This window comes from Setaria italica, chromosome III (assembly GCF_000263155.2).
Source record: "Setaria italica strain Yugu1 chromosome III, Setaria_italica_v2.0, whole genome shotgun sequence".
NCBI lineage: Eukaryota > Viridiplantae > Streptophyta > Magnoliopsida > Poales > Poaceae > Setaria > Setaria italica.
In genome coordinates this window covers 40,960,772-40,976,249 of record NC_028452.1, presented here as the reverse complement: position 1 = coordinate 40,976,249, position 15,478 = coordinate 40,960,772, and positions in this window count along the sequence as shown.

Below are 15,478 nucleotides of genomic sequence, written 5' to 3'. Positions count from 1 at the left end.
AGAAGATCAGAGAAAGGCAGGGCCTATGTATTTGAAAATGTGAGACACGGTTGACTCGGTTTGATTTGCTAAACTAAACTTTGATATTTCACTTATGGTGTAGTTAATCTATGAATCCATGGTTCCGATTCAGTATAACATAATCTACAAATTGTTATGCCTGATATTCGGGCGCCATTATATTCCCTAAAAGGATTAAGGTCTATCCGGAGTTTAAATAGACTTCCTCTCGAAGAATACGAGAATTCTTCTCGGTATGGACGTCACAGTTGTTAAGCTACGAAATGCAGGCTTCAAGTTATCCGATAGAGTCTTTCTGATCTCGATGATGCTGGTTCATGTGGAAGAAGAGGTCAGCCAACCAGTGCTTGCAAGCTAGCCCTGTTAAGATCGCCAGACTCTGTCTGATAACTTGAAGCCTATGCGTCCGTGCACCATTGACATGATAGTTCGACGAATGAGGCTAATTTTTTTTTTTGGATGGAGTGAAATTAATTATGAGAGTGCAGTATACTTTTTTGAGCAACTGCTGAATGTGGGCCCTCATCTCATCCTACGGCAGGCTCTTACATGAGCCACGTCTCCAAGCTTAGTTTAGTAAGTCAAACCGAGTCAACCGTGTCTCACATTTTCAAATACACAGTAGGCCCTGCCAATTAGAGCAAGTACATCGCTACACTTCAGCAGTCTCATAGGTCGTCTCATGCAATGCCACGCAGAATTTTTTCTCATATGGAGGAGAAAGGATAAGGAAAGAGAAAGGGATCGTTGTTTCGCGAAACAAGCGCCTCATAGGCTAGATTTTAGTACCATAAGACGACTATCCCACCATTGTATGAGTTGTGGTTACATGCAACTCATAGTATTTCTTTTTTTTTTCTATACACAAATTAAGGAAATAGAATTATTATGAGACAACTTAAAAAGACAACCCATGGTACAGGTTGTTTGTTAAGTCGTGTTAAGATTATGTGTCAATAAATAAAATCGTCTATGAGATAATATTTATAATTTTTTACGATTTTGCAGCAATAAATAGTCAAACCAAAAATTTGCAAAAATGGACCTATGCTGCCGGACCAAACGGCGGTAGGTACTTAACGCCGGTTGAAACGGCGGTAAGGGTTCTTAGCGCCGGGTGAAACAGTGGTAAGTCCCTTACCGCCCCCCCCTCCCGTCTGACGGGCCGTCCACGGATTCGAATAGCGTTGGTTTCGAGAAAGTTTCGTCGTTTCATCTGGTGGTAAGGGTGCCCCACCAGTTCAAATGGCGGGAGGCATCCCTTTGTAACAACCTAGCTTAATTAAACCATATTTAATCTTAAATAAAGCCATTAGAGCATAAAGAAGAACAATTAGCAGTTGTGAAGACAAGTAAAAAGACACTTTTGCCCTCACAAGCTAAACCACTGTTTCAGCCTTAACTCAAATTTTTGCTTAAGAACTTAAAAATCTATCCAACTAAGAGTTGTAGAACTCAAATTTCCTAACAACTTTTATTTTTGGTGTTTTGTATGAATCTGAGCAGAAGACCTTAAAAAAAACTCGAAGTTCTAACTATGTCCATTTAAGAAAAACAAGTAAAGCCCCAACTTTGGAGCTCTTTACCTAAATTTTTCAAAAATAAAATCAAGCTGAGCTCTGTACAAAAGTTTTAAAGCTTCAAGCGCTTAACAACTTTGACTAAAGAAGTGAGGTCTAAATCCGCACAGAAGGCTTCCAAAACCCGGTCAAAGTCAGCTACGGTCAACCTAGCCTTCAATCAGCAATCTAGGCTAAGTCTGGAAGCAGCTCAACCAGGCATTTTGGCGTGAGCTTATCTCTCAAAAGTTGAACAGAACATAAAAAAAACCCTTTATAAGAGTTTGATAACTAAGTTTATGCAACAACTTTGTCAATTGGATTCTGGTCTAATTCGCATCAGAAGCTTTTCAAACTTTGGTCTCAAGTCAGCCAAAAATCCAAAAATCGGCCAAACCGCCGTTTTTGCCGAAGTCTGAAATCCGGCGTTTCTCCAAACTTTGAAGCTTTGCATCTTCAAATCTGCTGTGAATTTGAACTCGGTTCAATTATGAAAGTTGAACTTGGATCTAAGGACTACAACTTTTGTAAAGGGAGTTAATGTTGTACGGTTCAAGAAAAGGGAGATCTAGGAGCTTGAAGACCGGCCTAGCGAAACGATCCCGCGGATCCCTCGGCCAGAGCGTGCCAGAGCACGCGCGCGCCGCGCTCTGTTCGCCGCTCGCCGCGTGGACGCCGCTCACCGGCGTAACGGCTCCGCACGGTCTCCGACCGCGGCAGGGAGACGCCTCGCGCGCCCCGCAGCTCGTGAGCGCGCGGTCACTCTGTCGTCCTGCGCCACCCCGCTCCGCTTGAGGGCACGTGCGCACCCGCGAACGCTTGCTCGACGCTGCCGCCTCCGCCAACCGCCGCTCGATCGCGACCGTCCCACCCCGCCTCGCCAGTGACGTGGCCCGGCAAAGCCGATATAGCTGCGCACGCTCGCTCCACCTGACACCTGCTCGCATCGCCTGCCGCACCCTCGCCTGCTGCACCACTCTTCCTCCTGTCCGCCAATGGCGCCGCCGCCATTAATGGCCGCCGCAGCACCCCGACGCCCTCTGGTCCTGTCCACCAGCGCCGCGACTCCACCTCGCTCGCCGCTCCACCCCGGCCCTATAAATGGAGGCCCGACGCCGCCTGTGCCCCTTCCCCGCTCGCCCTCGAACCTCGCCGCACTCCCCTGCTCTTACTCTCAGCTCCACTGCACACCCTCTCCATGGAGCTCCCCCTTTCGCACTGCCCTGCACCTCGCCGACACCACCACCAGCTTTGCTGCCACCTCGTAAAGCTCAGGCTCTCGCCCGTCGCCACCTCCAGGCCCCAATGCCGTCCCTACCGCTCGTCGCCCGTCACCGTTCCACCCCCACCCGACCTTCTCCGCACTTTCAACCGCCGCCAATCAACTTCCAGTGAGCCCCCGCAACTCCTTGCCCTGGATTGGCCGGCGCATCGCCGGAATTTGGCCGGACCGCCGCGGGGTGTGCCGCCAGGGACACACTTGTGTCTTTTCCCTTCTTCTAGGGGCCTTAGCGCTAAAAGTCAAGGACCTTTGCGTGTTTAACCTATAGACCTAGGGGCTAGACCGTAAGTTTGCCGTGGTTTTTCTTTTATAATCGGCAGAAAATGTATTTAAATTTGGAAATTCACCAAAACTCATAGAAAATTCAGAAAAATGTCAAACCAATTTTGCTAGACTCAGTATAAAGTGTAGTTTATAATAAAAATACTTTTGGCACATGTCTCTGTTAGGATTAATGTTATATGTTTTAATCCTTGTTAAAGCCATTTAAATCATCATAAATTGGAGAAAAATGCCAAAATAGTGAGTCCAACTCTCAAGTGTTTGTTTCAGAGAATGGAAGCTTATAAAAATGATGTGGAGCCTAGCTCAGATGTTTAAATCTCTGTTTTAGTTTTATCATGGAAATCTAAGGTTGCTTTTATCTTTTTGCACAATAATTAAACTAGAGATGATAAAAATGTGAAACTATTTGGAATAAGTCAGTGGTGTAGTGTAGTTTGTAGGAAAAATGTGTAACCTGATCAGAAGCAGAGAGAAAACCACTTTCCTTTTTAGGGAAGAATAAATAAGGTACATGTATGGAAAAGAGATTCCCTTCACTAAAAATTATGAAAAATTCACCAAAGGCTCTGTTTCACCTCGGGAACCTACTGTGAAAATTTCATCCCCAAATTCGTAATGGTTTCTATTTTAAAAATATTTAAGTATATGCTACCTTAGGGTAATGAAGTAATTATAATTCTTTTTATGCACCTCCAATGGACCTCAAATTTATGCAGTAGCTTATCTATGACAAAGTTAAATTTTTGTTAAATTTGTGGCTTCATAGCTTACTATTTGAAGATTGAAATAAAATTTGGGATATGAACCAAATTAAATGGAAGAAGGAATCTTAAGTAAAGGTAATAGTCTTTTTCGGAAGAGGTACAAAAGAACATTCAGAAATAGAATAACTTTCCGATCTAAAGTTTAATAAAGCTAAGTGCATATATGTACACAATCATCATCAAATCAACCCCAGATTTTGTACCACAACACACCTTACCTTATGCAGATAAAGAAGGTGTAGAACCTTGTTTAGGAGAATGTGGTCATGATGTAATTTCTACTTCAGTGCTAATTCATGTTTTGCATCCTATGAGAAAGCTTGGAAATTAAACTTGATGCATGTGCATTTCGTATAGAGTTGAACCTCGCTGACGGAACATACGAGCTTCACCCGGCGCCAGAAGAAGGAGCCGTAGCCGATCTGTAGCAAGTCGGAGCCGAGCCTATACCGGAGCAAGCTGAGGACCAGTTCGCTAACTCCTCGTGTGAAGGCAAGCCCCGGAGCATAAATTTCTATCTTTAACTACTTGCAATATATTTGGTTGCTTGATTGTGCATTTACATTTTTAAGAATTGTTTGAAACCGTAGATGCATGAATTAGTGCCCTTTGATCTGAACACTAGTATGATAGGCCGAGTAGTTGCAATGCTTAATAGCACTCAGTAAAAGTCGAGTGATTAACTGTCACTCGCGAGTTATATAAGTTGTTTGCTTTCCTTTTGTTACAACTATAAGGACGCTGGACGGGGCAGGGCTCTGTGAACTATTTTGGTGGTCGGGGGATTGCCCCATCTGTCTACATAAAATTGGACTAAGGTCAAGATGTGATAGTGTTCGTGATCAAGTGTTGAAAGTACTAATCTCATACCTAGTATGGGATGGGGAAGCTTAGTACCTGATTAAACCGGAATGTGAGCGGATCGTCCACTATCTCTGGAACAGAGTTCCCTTGCGGCCGCATGTGGTGACAAGTGCGGTCATAGAGCGGCAGGGGCCGGGTCTATGGAGCCTTGTACCAAGGGAAGTGGGCCGACACGGGTCTGGGAATCGATGGGGATGGCTGAAAAATGAAGCGACCCTTCGCAGTGCGCGGATGTCGTGAGATTAGGTTCACCATGCATGGTTAAGAAATTCGGATTGATTCGTCTGCCTCTCACAGTTTAGGACTGCTTGATCGCTATGCTACACTGAGTAAGAATAAAAGATGATGATGATCTAATATGGTCACCTGTACTAATTGTGTGGAAACTATGCTTGGTTTAGTATAGTTTCTAACTTAGAATGGTAAAACAACAATAGAACTTGTGGCTAAAATGTTGAAAGTAAGGACCTACACTAGTCGCTTTTGGCAAAAATAAAACCCCAGAGCCAAAAAGCTTGCATGTCTAGGTGTTGGTGGAGTAGCACCACCGGTCGGTTAAGTCTTGTTGAGCGTAGTCACTCAGTCTTGTTGTGGCACATCTTTTCAGGTGATGTTGATGCCTCTGAGCTCGCTGCAAGTGGCACTTGGCCTCCCCAACTTCCTCCTGGTTGGACGGTTGAGTGAGATCCCTCCTTGGACGGCGAGGATCGGGATCATTGATGTCATGATCGGCTTCATCATGATATCCTGCAACGACTTTTAGCTTCCGCTTATTTATTTCTGTTATTTGAGAACTCTACAAACTTTGCTTGAATTTCGAACTTGAGGTTGTAATAACTTAATGCACTTTCTTAATTGAGATTGGACTATTGTAATCTCTGTAACCACTCACCTTCGTGCGAGTCTTGCTTTCTCGATCCTGAGATACGTGGTTTATCGGATGAAATCCGACGGACAACTAAGTTGATTTGTTTAAAGTACATGATCGTGTGTTAAGCAGCATAAGTGTACTTTAGCCAAGTTAATTTGGACGGTTCCACCACATCCTTACCGCCGGATGAGCCGGCGGGGCTTCCCGTTATAAATAGGGCGTGCGCCCGCGCCCCAAGCACCAGCACTAGATGGAGCGAGGGAGCCAGCGGGAGACCGAGGGAGAGGAGAGGAGAGAAGGGGGAGGAGGAGGGGGAGAGGGAGGGGGAGATTGAAGTTTCGATCGTCGCTTCATTTCAGATATTTTTTTATATCCCGTAGGTTAGTTAATGTAGATAGTGTAGTGGATAGATATAGTAGTATATAGATCTAGTAGTTAGTTTAGTGCATCTGAAACTTAGAAAAAATCTAGTGGATTTTAGACATAGGAAAATGTAGCTTAGTTAGTATAGTGGATTTAGCTTAAATATTTAGTTCAATAAATTTAGTTTGTTGATTTATGTATATTAAATTTAGATGAATATTATTTGCATTGCTACGGTTATATTTTGTTTAGGTATTGACAATGTAGTTGTTATAGGGGTAGTTGGAGTTATTACATTTAATGAGAACCTTTGTGCTTGTCGCGTATATTATCCCGGGTAGATGTCTATGATTTAGTTCGTAAGGTTGGTTTACTCTTAAATAGTTGTTAATGTGGATGATAGAATTAAATGATTCCACCGTTTATTGAAATGAAGGTGTCATTCTAGTTAACTGATTTAAGTTATTGCGAGTAATTTGGACTGCTTGTTTTGTGTATGTTGGCAGGTATGTCGGATAGTTTATATTTCCAAGTCTTCTATGGTCTAGGGGAGGTTAGATATGGTCCAGAAGGGGTAGATTTGAGTGAATTTCCGTATTTCTATAAGTATTTACCAAGAGCAAGAGAGAGGACTTGGGGGGCATATGCAGGTGGCTTGGTAAGGATTTCAGTGTTGATAGAGATCAAGTGGATGTGTCTGTGAGGGCTGTAGTGAAGAGATGGCCCGACATAAACTTTTGGGAGCTGCTCCTATTTGAAGGAACCCTGAGCTACCGAGCTTATGTAAAGGGTTGCACGAGGCGCGGTTTACCGCTCATATGGTATGTTCAACTATCACGAAGGCTGGATCTAGCAGTCAGATAGAAGAAAAAGTGGGAGGTGCTGAAATTGAAGCGGAGGAAGATGTGTAGAGTACTAATGGGGCAAATGAAGAACTTGATAATGATGGGGCAGAAGGGGAAGATGCAGAGGATGATGTTGCAGCCCGTTAGCTAAATGGGGAGGCTGATGAGGGGGAAGAAATTGATGAGCTAGTTGAGCAGGTGGAGAGGTTAGGAGAGGAGGCCAATGGTGCCATGGATGATGACTCGTCGAATGAGGAAGATGCTTACCCTGTCCCACGAAACTGGTCAACTTATGACCATTCTGCCCTACAGGTCAATGTAGGGGAAACTATCCCTTGGGAGTACAGGGAGAATGAGATATGCGTGGGTGCCTTGTACCCTAGTGGGGATGAGGTGAAGGCAAATGTGAAGAGATGGTCCACTTTATCTTTGTAGCGTCAGTTTAGGGTGGAGAAGAGCAACCCGGCGGTGTATGATGTCCGCTGTGTGAGAAATGATTGCTCGTTCAGGGTGCACGCGTATAAGGGGAAGTGGAAGGATTACTGGGAGGTGAATAGAGTGGTTGAGCACCAATGCTTTCTGGATGAATTGGAAGAAACACACCGCAACCTCACTGCTGATTTTGTTGCTCAATACATGTATCCTCATATAGTGCAGAATCCTAGCTTCGAGCCCAAGTCCATTGTTTGTGCCATAGAGGAGAAGTTCAAGTATAAGATTAGCTACAACAAAACTTACTGAGCGAAGCAAAAGGCACTAGAGATGAAGTGGGATACGTTCGAAGCATCATATAACAACCTCTCTATCCTATTGCACACCATATGCCAGAGGAACCTAGGAAGCTTCTACGACGTGAAAGCGTATCCATGTGCTCAGTTTTCAGGCAAACAGGTCCTGCAGTGGTTATTCCTAGCCTTGGGTCCTTGCATTGAGGCTTTCCAGCGATGTCGACCAGTCATTTGCATTGGTGGCACATTTCTGACTGGAAGGTATAAAGGAACAATATTGACAGCTATTGGGTGCGACTGCAACAATCAGGTGTTGCCGCTTGCAATCATATTTGTGGAGAAGGAGTCTGGAGAAAGCTAGTATTGGTTCCTGGAGAGGGTGAAGAACATGATTGTGAAGGATGTGGAGGGGGTTTGCGTCATTCATGATCGGCACAAAGGCATTCTACAAGCAACGAAGACCTACAAAATGGAAGTCAGGAGCGTTTCAGGTTGGCGATATGGCCGGACTTGAAGAGCAGGTGGTGCATGAGGCATATGGGTGTAAACTTCCATAGGTAATTTAAGAACAAGTCCCTTATGACAATGTTCAAGTGTCTATGCAACCAGCATCAGGAGAGAAAATTCAACCTGCTATGGAAGAAACTTGACGACCTTACAAAGAAACAGTCTGAAGAACTAGGCAAGAGGCTAGTGAACAGCGAGGCGGACCACCCTATTTCTCTGGAGGATGTGGGACTCGATGGTCCGACTGTCAGGCAAAGACGGGGAAGGTCCATCAAGAGCTTCTCACAGTGGATTGAGCATGAGCCGAAGGAAAAATGGGCATTACTCTTTGATGAGGGAGGTGCTCGGTGGGGTATAATGACTACAAACCTAGTTAAGGTTTACAATTGGGTTTTGTGTGGTGTTCGGGGACTGTCCCTTGTTGGATCATGGGATTCTTCCTGTACCGCACCATGAAGTACTTCAAGAAAAGGTTCCGGTTGGCTGATAACTCAATGTGAGACAATCACAGAATATATGGGTACAAGATGATAGAGTACATGGAGGAGGCAATTAAGAAGGCTCATTTGCATCGTGTGATTGAAGTGGGAGCCGTGGAATGCTGGTTTGAGGTTGTTTGTAGGGACAATGCTTGAATGGGCGGGAGGCGCGAGAAGCACACACATGAGTGCATCATCAGCAATGAAAGGTGTGTTTGCTCGTGCCACAAGCCAAGGTTGCTGCACAGGCCTTGCACCCATGTCATTGCTGCATGCATCGAGCCGGGGGGACTTCAGCGTCGTCAATTCGTGTCGCACTATTTTCTGAAGGAAACCATATGGCAGACTTGGAGGAACGAGGTTTATGGATATCATTTATTAGGAGACTTCGTAAACAATCCTGGTAATGTCGTGCGCTACATTCCTGACCCTGATCTAGAAATGTTCCAAGGGGTCGGGCGACGCAAAAACAGACGTATCTGGAACGACATGGATCAATCTAAAGTAGGTCCTGATGTCCGCCTATGTTCCAAGTGCCATGAAGCTAGTCACACCTACAAGAACTGCCCTGCAACGACATATGGAAGTGCAAGTAGCCAAGCTGGTCCATCAAACGGTGACAGAATTGCTGCAGCGCGTGGTCGGGGTCGTCGTTGTAACACTTGGTGTTTCAAGCATCAAAGGTGGTTAAGAAGGGTTAAAGGCAAATTATGGAGAAAAAGACAAGAAATTGACCAAAAGTCAAATTTGACCGAAATTTGAATTTTGAATTCTAAATTTAGAAAAATTGGACAAACATATGGAATGGAAGCTTGAGAGTGTTTAGAACTTTGGGGATCAATATTGGAGACTAAACCTAGTCCTAAACATCTCAAGAAATGCATTTGAAAAATAAAAACAGGAGAATACTGTTCATTGTCCGAAAATAGGGTTTGTGTAAGCATCCATTTTGGAAATTAATTTCTGCCACATTTTTCAAATAAGTGGACCAAAGCAACTACACAGCAATGAAGTATGAACTTTGGAAAAGAATACTAGGGTGTTGTTGATCAGGAACCACAAAGAAAACAAATTTAATTTAGGGCTCAAAGTTGACACTTTGCCATTTTCGGCTGAGTTACTGAAGCTGCCATTTTCCTTAAGTCTGAATCAGCAGCAAGAGCCTAAGTTTGGAGTAAGATTTAGAAAAATGCAGTGCAGAAAGTATGGGTGTTTATGAGCAAAATGGAATCTTTGATAGTTGTAGAACACAAATGGTTAGTAGTTGGATTGGAAAGAATGGATTTGGGCCACTGAAAAGAATTCACAAGATGAGTAAATGACCATGCATGAATTCTGACGAACTGAATTGGAGGTTCAGAAAAGTTCAGTTACCCGAGAGAGGAAAACTTAAATTTGATAACCTTTGGATGTTTATCTCGGGTAGAAGTTTAAATAAAAGTTGAAGGATTCGAGTTTATCTACAACTTTGCTTAAGTGACTTGTAGATCGTCGGATTCAAAACCGGCCGTGGAGAAGCTCTGAATTTTTCGGGCGACAGAAGCAGGGCACGACGTGTCGTTGCCGGCGTCTTCGGTCGTCCGCCAGCGTAGCAGCTACGCCACCTCCTCACCACGCAAGCCTAGCACTAGGCCATGGTGTCGCCCATGCGTGCGGTAAGTCCTTCGAATATCGACCATTCCCACCGCCGCTCCTTACCGCCTGCCTTTTTACCGCCGCCGCCCCTCTCTGTCAAACCACCGTCGTCGACCAAAATTCCACCGCCACAACGCAACTCCCGTCGATTCCTCTCGCCCGCACCTCCACTCACACCCTACCAACAGCCCTGTCGACTTGTTGTCCAGCTTTTCCGCCGGCGCGCCCGTGACCGCCGCCATTTTCATCTGCCGCCGCAAGACCCTCCTGCTCACGGTGAGCGTCACTTGTCGTTGTTATCTTTCTTTGTGGTAAGCCGTAGGTGGGCGCCTAGGGTACTAGAAAGTTGTAGAGGCAGTCGGAGGGGTGAGTTGCGCCATCGCCGTGCTTGGCCACGGCTGGCCGTTAGCTTCGCCGCCCGCCGCTGTGGAGAAGGTAGCTCCGGCCACCTCCCGGGGAGCTGCCGCTGCGCACGGGTGCGCTTTGGCATGGGGATGCTTCCCCAGCCCGGCCCCATCGCCGGTGGGGTGCCGGCCGGCGAGCCGCACCACCCCCTGTCGCGCTCAGTTTTGGCGCGCGGAGGAAGACGGTGCTGGCACCGGGGGCCCGCCCGTCAGTAGGAGGAGGGAAGGGGAAAAAGAAAGGCCGGCCGGGGCGCCGCGAGAGTATTTTGGGCCGGGGGTCCAGCAGGCCGATGGGCCAGTTTGGCAGGCCGGAATCTGCGCGAAAGAAAGAAAAAAGAGCAGTGGACCGTTGGGCCGGCACCGGGTTAAGGAAAGAAGAGGAGAAAGAGAATCGGCCCAGCGAGCCCAGCAGAGGAGAAAAAGGGCCGGCGGGTTAAAGGAATAGGAAGAGAAGGTGGGTCCGAGCTGCGGGCCCAGCGCTAGAGAGAGGGGGTAGGAAGGGGGCACGTGAGAAAAGTTAGGCCGGGAGTTTTCGGGAAAAATTTAGATTTTCTTTATAGAATAATAGATTAAATCCGAATATCACCTTTTAAATCACAGACATTTCTAGGGGTGTCCAAAATTAGTGAAACCAATTTTGTTAGGATTGTTTTATTTTCCTTTATGCATTAAAATTTTTATACCTTAGGAAAAATAATAAAAATTTAGGTATTTGTTTAAAGCCTTTTCATTAAGGTATTTAAATAAATACTTAACCTTTATTAAATGCATAAAATATGGAATAATGTTTTCATAATCACAAATTATTATTAACCCATAGGAACTTAGGTTTTGAGGCTATAAAATAATTATAATATTTTCTAAAAATCAAAGAAAAAGCCTAAGGTAAGGTTAGTAAAGAAAATAAAAATGATAGGTTAATATTTTTGGGTTTTTGTGTGTTGGCTTGCAACTTTATCATGATAAATTGTATAGTCCCTTGTTGGCTTGCAACTTTATCATGAAGGAAAAGTTGTATAGTCTTGTATTCAAAAAGTTGCATCACTAACCCATGCATATGCTTTATCATAGACACCGAAGCACCGGAAGAGAATTTCTTGGAATTATCAGAAGGATCTCCGGAGTTTGAAGAGATCATTGAATTGATCCCCTGCGAAGCCAATCCGTCAGATAGTGCTAACATTTTTATAGAACAAGGCAAGCCTCGGTGCATTTATACCTATCTACTTTATAAGTATTATTTCATGTGTCCAATTATCAGTTATCTTCTATATGACTGCATTAAGTCTAGGAATTGAATGAAACCCATTCTTGTGCATAATCATACCTTGTTTTAAGGACATCTTTGCCACTTGTTCAAACAGTTAGTAAGTAACCCAAGATTTGAAAAGCTTAGTTGCTTAAAGTAACTTGTTTACCAAACCTTCAGGTAAAATTTTGAGTCATACATGCTAGGTATGGAAAGGTAGCTTGGGAGTTGAAAGCCAGGCAGAAGCTAGAGATGATAGTTCTGTCTGCTAGGTTAATCTGGTTAAGGCCCGATCGTTGTCTTAAACTTTGATCAAGTGAATGACACCTGATTACTTACTGGGTATGGGACCAGTAAAGCCCGGTAGGTTAGTAAACTCTCTGATCGGGAATACTTCATACTCGTGCTTGACGTGCTGGAGATTAGCAGGGGCGTAGCCTGAAACTCACATGGAGATCAGGCCAGACGTGGGGTCCCATGTGGGGGTGCATCCCTAGGTCCGGGTAGTCTTATTCCCAATCCTTGGGTTTGCTGATCGAAAGGTCGTTACGTACGACCTGGACAGTCGTATATAGCTGGTGATCAGGGTACTCTCCTGCAGGATGTAATTTGATTCGGATCGCCGCAATTCTCGGTTATGAATGCACTTGATCACTGTTGAACATCGTTGTATAATTTTATGAATGCAATGTCTTTCCACTAATGATTTGGTGTATGACTTAATACCTTGTTGCTTGCAAAGTATTTGTTTTTGTCATCATTTAGAATGGTTAGGTAATAACTTAATGGGAATAAAAGATAAATCTAAGGTCTCACTTTTAGTAAGCTCTTTTGGCAAAAAGTGTGTCAGCCAGTACACCAAAAAGCTATCATATAGTTCCAGAAAAACTATTATATTGGTTAGTCGGGTAAGCCTTGCTGAGTACCCCGTACTCAGGGTTATCCCTTGTGGCTGTTTTCAGAGGCACCGCAGGAGTCCACCGAGGAGGAAGCTCCAAAAAACTAGGGTATTGTTACGAGTCTCGCAATACTCTCAGAAGAAAACTTAAATGCTCATCTCCCACCTGAACTGATTTATGTTTTAAATCCTAGAATCGCTCTCTAACCTGCATTGTTAAGTTTATTTCAAACTATGTTCTGTAATAACTCGTACCTCATGTATGTATGTAAGAATGTAATATCTGTTGATGCTTTTCCATCGTGGAAGTAATCCTGGTGTATGGCTATGAGACGTGACGTGGATCGTTCGAGGAGTCCTAGGGACACTCGACGCACTACCGGACTTATACTGTTTTAAGTGCGTTTCGGATAATTGATGTTCTAACAACGATTAGGCGCAGTTAAACCAGTTTAAGTTGGGCGGTTTCGCCACAGTCGTGCACGTAGCAACAATGACGGGCTTCTATGATTCATGTGTTGTATGTTTGTGAAGTCGTTGTGTTTGAAGTTTGTGAAGTCATTATGTTGTATGTTTCTGAACTCGTTGTGTCTTCAGTTTGTCAAGTACTTGTGATTCATGTTTGTGTACTCACAATTCAGGCGAACCTTCCGAAATGTAATGTAATATGTAACCTAAATTGTAGTACTATGACCATGTAAAATTTGCATATCGTGGACTATTTCATTTGCAATATCTCATTTGTAGTTTGTTTTATTTCATTTACGTTTTGAAGTCATTATTATTTTGGACACGTACTTATGTTTTTCGTGTTGCACGTATAGCACAGCCAGTTCCAGAGGGGTACCGGACCCCTGAGTTGCTCGACCCTCCCTTGGACGGCCTTCACAGGTCGTTCATGTCAGCCGTACGGGGTTCACGGCTGGGCACGCTTCGGGCACGTACCCCGCTTTTGACGATGCCGATCGACGCCCGTTGGATTCCGAGGTATGTCATACTTACTTAAATTTATATGGTACGTTGTAACATTACGTTTTTGAACTAAATAATTTTATGCATGGTACAGGTTACGCATTGTGGGCATTCTCCCTCTAGCCAAGTTGGTTGAGGGGGACATGGTCGATGGCGCTGCACGGCCCGGGAAGAAGTCTACACGGTTCCACTTCGACATGTCACTGCTAGCAGCTTTGCTGGACCGGTGGCGGCCGAAGATGCACACCTTCCACCTCCCAATGGGTGAGATGGGCCCCACACTTGAGGACGTCTCACTACTACTTGGCCTGCCTTGTGCCAGGCGTGCTGTTGCCGTGGTGGACATCCCACCTAGCTGGCGCGATGAGTTTTTGGGCCGGTTTGCCGACGTTTAGCGCAAAGATGGTGCCCCGCCGTACCGGACCTTCAGCTCAACACATAGGCCCACGAAAGCATGGCTCTTGCAGTTCAGTGTGAGTACTTAGTTACCTAACTGTCCAAATTATTTTGTCTAACTTTTGTTAATTTCTCAACTAATTGTTTTTTGTTGCACACAGGACGACTACATAAGAGACGATGCCACAGTAGCGCGACACTTGGAGGTGTACCTACTGTGGCTCTTCAAGTGGATCATGTTGTGCATGTCGCAGGGCAACTCGGTGCCTAAGCACCTACTTCCTTACGCGAGAGCCATTGCGGAGGCCGCGCCCGATGACGTTTCGCAGTATAGTTGGGGTTCGGCTGTATTGGCGGCGACCTACAGGGGTCTTTGCACGGGTGCTGCAAGATAGTCTCGATGGAACCAATCATCCTTCGTTGCCCATTGCTGCTTCAGCTATGGTCGTACGAGCGCTTTCCAATTGGGTGGCCATGGATTGACATGTCCCCCTACCAGGAGCTACCTTTCGACCACGATGACATCAACAGATCCACGATGGGGTCGTTGTGGTGCTTGAGGAAGGTACGGTGCTTCACCTACAATTCATATGATGCATACTTTCATTTTAACAAGCTTTGGAATTGTAACATTGGTTTTTTTGTTCTCCATATCATCTAAACACTTGACTATCTTAATAAAATATGCCTTTGACAACAAAAAATAATTAGTAAAAAAATTCCTATAGTATTAAGTTAAGTGCAAAAGACTTATGTCCATTATTTTGCTATTGATACAATTCAATATTTTTGCTTTGCGTGGTAAAAAAACTTTGGCCAAGTATCCTACAAAGAGACTCCCGAGAGCCTTTTTTTTCAAAAGCCCCACAACTAGCTATCTTATAGCAGACAACTAAGGCAAGCCTACTCACAAAATCATTAAACCTGGCGGCTGCTCGCTCTTTGATTTTGCATCTTATCATTTCACTCTGATGTTGACTAAACACATTGAATTCATGATCTTTCCAAATGTATTGTTTAGGATGGAATAAATTTATGAACTTGCTATGGAAAATGTACATTGCCTCTAGTTATTAGCAATCACCTTTATTGTGAATTTATTTGTTGTAGGGATTGTGGGTTGGGGTGCAGACGAAGAAGTCGTACCCGAACTTCGTCGGTCAGTTCGACGCTCTTGTCGACCCCGACGTGAGGTGAAGACACTACACCGTCGACGAGGTGCACGCTCGTGCCCCACATGGCCTCTCTTCACTGTGCCATAGGACATGGAATACTGGAGGACGACGAGGCCACTGGTCTAAAACATCCATGTCGAGGACTACGCGGTTCACCGTGTCATGAGGCAGTTCAGCCTGT